This window comes from Cajanus cajan, chromosome 8 (assembly GCF_000230855.2).
Source record: "Cajanus cajan strain Asha chromosome 8, NIPB_CcT2T_4, whole genome shotgun sequence".
Taxonomy (NCBI): Eukaryota; Viridiplantae; Streptophyta; class Magnoliopsida; order Fabales; family Fabaceae; genus Cajanus; species Cajanus cajan.
In genome coordinates this window covers 45,459,465-45,464,464 of record NC_138524.1, presented here as the reverse complement: position 1 = coordinate 45,464,464, position 5,000 = coordinate 45,459,465, and positions in this window count along the sequence as shown.

Below are 5,000 nucleotides of genomic sequence, written 5' to 3'. Positions count from 1 at the left end.
AAATATAGAAACCTCCTTGAGGCTTTGCTAAGCATTGGGTATAGTTTTCTTTGAATTCGACATCATTAGTATACAATTCCTTAATGTGATTAAATCCCAAGATTTGAGATCCAAGAGAGACTAACAAAGTATGTCTCCTAGAAAGGGCATCAGCCACAACATTATTCTTCCCTTTCTTGTATTTAATCACATATGGAAATTGTTCTAAGAACTCTACCCACTTAGCATGCCTTTTGTTTAGTTTGCCTTGACCCCTCAGATACTTAAGTGACTCATGGTCACTATGAATGACAAATTCTTTGGGAATAAGGTAGTGTTCCCAAGTTTGAAGGGCCCTAACCAAAGCATAAAGCTCCTTGTCATAAGTAGGGTAGTTAAGAGAGGCACCTTTGAGTTTTTCACTGAAATATGCAATAGGGTGCCCACCCTGTAACAAAACCGCACCTATGCCAACTCCAGAAGCATCACATTCTAACTCAAAAGTTTTTGAAAAATCTGGTAGAGCTAGAAGTGGTGCATGAGTAAGCTTATGCTTTAAAGTTATGAAGGCATTTTCTTGTTTCTCTCCCCATATAAATTCCACATTTTTCTTGACTAAATCATTTAATGGGGAGGCAAGTGTGGAGAAATTAGGAACAAACCTCCTATAGAAGCTTGCCAAACCATGGAAGCTCCTAATATCTCCAACACTTTTGGGAGTGGGCCATTCTTGGATGGCCTTGATTTTCTCGGGGTCCACGTGAACCCCTTTTTTACTAATTATAAACCCTAGAAAAACTACACTATCTACACAAAAGGTACATTTTTCTAAATTTCCAAAAAGTTGATTTTTCCTAAGAATATCAAAAACTTGCCTTAAGTGTCCTATATGATCACTTAGACTCCTACTGTATATGAGAATATCATCAAAATAAACTACTACAAATCTACCTATACAATCCCTAAGGACATGATTCATGAGACGCATGAATGTACTAGGAGCATTGGTAAGCCCAAAATGCATCACTAACCATTCATATAATCCAAACTTGGTCTTGAAAGCGGTTTTCCATTCATCTCCTTCTTTGATTCTAATTTGATTGTATCCGCTTTTAAGATCAACTTTAGAAAATATGATGGCTCCATGAAGCTCATCTAACATGTCATCAAGCCTAGGGATGGGGTGTCTATATTTCACAGTGATGTTGTTGATGGCTCTACTATCACAACACATTCTCCACTTGCCATCTTTTTTTGGAACTAACAACACTGGAACAGCACAAGGACTTAAGCTCTTTCGAACCCAGCCCTTCTCCAACAAATCTTGGACATGAGACTCAATTTCTTTAGTTTCTTGGGGGTTGGTCCTATAGGCAGGCCTATTAGGTAGGCTAGCTCCAGGCACCAAATCAATTTGATGTTCTATTCCTCTAGAAGGAGGAAGGCCCATTGGACCCTCGGGAGGAAATAGATCATCAAATTCTTTTAAAAGTGTTTTTATCCCCTTAGGTAAAGTCTCATGTCCACTAGATGTGGCAGTGCAAGAGAGAGTTCCTTTACAGAGAAGGATATAAGAGGGTTGTTGAATCAAGAGGGTTTGTTTGGAAATTGCATTCTCTTGAGTAACAACCTCTAGGGAGGGAACTCCTTTCTCCCTAGATTCCTCTTTATCCTTAGTTTTCACGGACTTTTTTTTTTCTCTTTTTTCTTCTTTTTTTTTAAATCTTTTTTCTCTATCTCTTTTGAGTTTCATTTGTGCTTGATCCTCAGCCACCTGTTGAGGAGTAAGAGGATGAAGCACAAATTTCTTTTCTTTATGTGTAAAGGTAATCTCGTTAGTAAGACCATTGTGCATGGTTTTCTTATCAAATTGCCATGGTCTTCCTAATAAGATATGACAAGCTTCCATTGGTACTATATCACATAGTACCTCTTCTTCATAGTTCCCAATAGAAAGCTTGACCTTTACTTGTTGGTCAACTGCTAGATCACCATCCTCATTAATCCAATGGAGTTGATAAGGTTTAGGATGGGGACTAGTAGTTAAACTCAACTTCTCAACCAGCCTAGTGCTACAACAATTGCACCATGATCCACTATCAACAATGAGAGAACATGCATTGTTTGAAACTTTGCATCTAGTATGAAAAATGTTCTCTCTTTGTGATAGAGTATCACTAGGTTGGTTGTTGAGGAGTCTCCTAATCATTAAGAGCTCCCCTTCATAAGGAAAAGTTGACTCTACACCTTCCTCTTGATCACTAGCTTCTTCCTCACTATTACTAGAGGAAGTAGTAGCCTCATCTTGGCTACTATAAATGTCATGCCCCCTCATGATCATGACCTTCTTTGTGGGGCATTGGGAGGCAATGTGGCCTCTCCCTAAACATTTAAAGCACTTAATATCACTAGTCCTAGAACTAGTGTGTGTAGTGTCCTTTCCCTTTCCCTTATCTTTTTCTGTGGCTAGATTTTTGGAGGGTTCAAAAGATTTCTTCTTTTCAAAAGTTTTTCCCTCCTTCTTGGAATCTTTCTTTAGAAATGAAGAGTTGGAGCTATTTTTGTAAGACTTCCTCATTCTTTGTTGTTCTACCCTTACACAAAGTTGGACCAAGTCATTTAGGTCCCTGTAGGGTAGTAGCTCCACTTGGTCTCTTATTTCTAAATTAAGACCACTCAAAAATCTAGCTACAGTAGTAGCTTCCTCTTCCCTAATACAAGCCCTCATCATTAATAGCTCCATTTGTTGCCTGTACTGTTCTACAGACATGTCTCTTTGTTGGAGCCTTTGGAGCTTATTCATAAGCTCCCTCCCATAGTAGGTGGGAATGTGCCTCCTCCTCATTGCACTTTTAAGATCATTCCAATATTGAATTGGAGGATCATTGTGGAGGCGTCTCTCTCTCTCTAGGGCTGTCCACCAATACATGGCATGCCCTTGGAAGCTAAGGGCAGCCAAAGGTACTTTCCTCTCTTCACTTACCCTATGGCAAGCAAAGAGTTGCTCAACCTTCATTTCCCAATCTAAATAAGACTCCACATCATCTTTGCCAAAGAATTGTGGGAGGTCAACCTTGACTTCCCTTGGCCTAGTAATTCTCCTAGGAGTATGTTGGTAGTGATCCCCTTGATTCATGCTTTCATTAGGGGATGTGTATTGGGAATGTGAGCTCCTACTCTTTTTCTTATGTTTCTTCATATCTTCTTTCAATTTTTCCTCCTCTTGTCTTAAAATTCTCAACTCTTCCTCAAGATAAGCAAGTTGTCCTTCTCTTTCAATTCTTTCCTTCTCTCTTTGAATGGACTCTTGCTTTTTCCATAGTTTAAGTGATTTGAGCTCTTTAGTAATGTAAGAAAGACTTTTTGGAGAGCCATCACTTTCACTATTGGAGGAATTTTGAGACATTTTAATTCAAGAGATATTTTTCACACAAAAATAGTTTTTATGAAAATAAGGTTTTGGAGTGCTTTAGACTTGGCACTTAGAGGTCTAAGAGTACAAATTGAACTTTGGAGGGAGGTGAGCTACTAAAGAGCCACTTAATAACCAAGCCTCTTCAAGTAAAAATCTCTAAACCCCCTTGTACTTTTGTCTTGCACAAAACAATTTTCACAAAGAACTTTTCTTAAAGGAAAAATAACAAGCAAGTGCCTATGTGTACAATTTATAAGATGCTTGAAAACATAAAGAGCAAGAAAACTTAAATTGCTTGAAAACTTAAATGACTGAAAACATAAATTGCTTAAAACATAAATTGCTTGAAAACTTAAACTAGACGTTGAAAGCAATTAAACCTAAGTGAGAGCTTGAGAGGTACCAAAGACCTTCAAGGACCACTCTCACAAGTACTACACGGTGTTACTATTAAAAGTTCTTAAGGAGAGATGGAGATACACCAAAGGCACTCCAAGACACTCCTTAATAAAGGCCTTGTACAAAAATTTAGAAAACAAAAGTTACAAGGTAAATGAAATTCAAATTTGCTTCAAATGAAATGTAAATTTACACTCCAAATGAAATGTAAATTCATTCTCAAATGAATTTAGTGGCTGCACCTAATTTCAAGGAAAACAAATTAGCCACTAATTTAGAACAAATTTAGAGACGGATTTTGTAATGAAAAACTAGGTTTTAGAAACCAAAATTTCCGTCACTAAATTTAGTTCTAAATTTTCACAAAAATTTTCACAATTGGTTTAGTTTCTTGTTGCTCCAAATCAGCCACCAACTGCAGCCTCACAAGGTGTTTCACTCCTCTCTTTAGAAGTAACTTTGATGTTAGTCACTTCTAGGTGTTTCCAAGAGCCTAGCCACCAAGAGAGAACAAACTCCCTAAGCAACCACCAAAGCCTTCAAGTGGATGTCCTTTGCCTTGGCCTCCTACACCTTTCAAGAAGCACTCAACCACCTTCAAGACTGAATATTAGTGCTAAAACTGAAAATGAACAATTTAGAATGGCTACACCAAGTGGTAGAAGAAAATGAGACAAAACTAGAAAGAATTCCACAAATTGACAAGCAAAAATTAAGGCAAATTTGGAAGCTAGTACACACAAGAGTAACCTAGGAAAGGCACTAGAATAGATTACAAAATTAAAAGCTAAGATTATGAACAAAAAAAAAAGACACAATATGTGGCTGGACCAACACAAAAATGTTACACAAAATAGATCAAAACCGAGAGCAATATTTTCTCAAATTTTCACTCCTTTGGCTTTTCTTTTGCTATTTTCTTTCTTTTTCTTTTGCAAATTATTTTTCACTTATTTTTCTTTGTATGTTCAGGAGTTTCAATGCCTTTTAAGCACTTATATGTCTCGGTTTCAATATAGAAAAACTGCAGCAAAATTATGACACAAAACAAGAGGTGTTCACAAGTATGTTTTCACTAGTGCTTCACTATTTTGTAGTATTTTTTTAGGTCAAATTTTTAAGCACTTTGTTTCTTTGTTTTTCTCAAGCAATTAGGACACTCACACCTCTGTTTTGGTTCTGTTTTAAGGTCCAAAAAATTTCAATA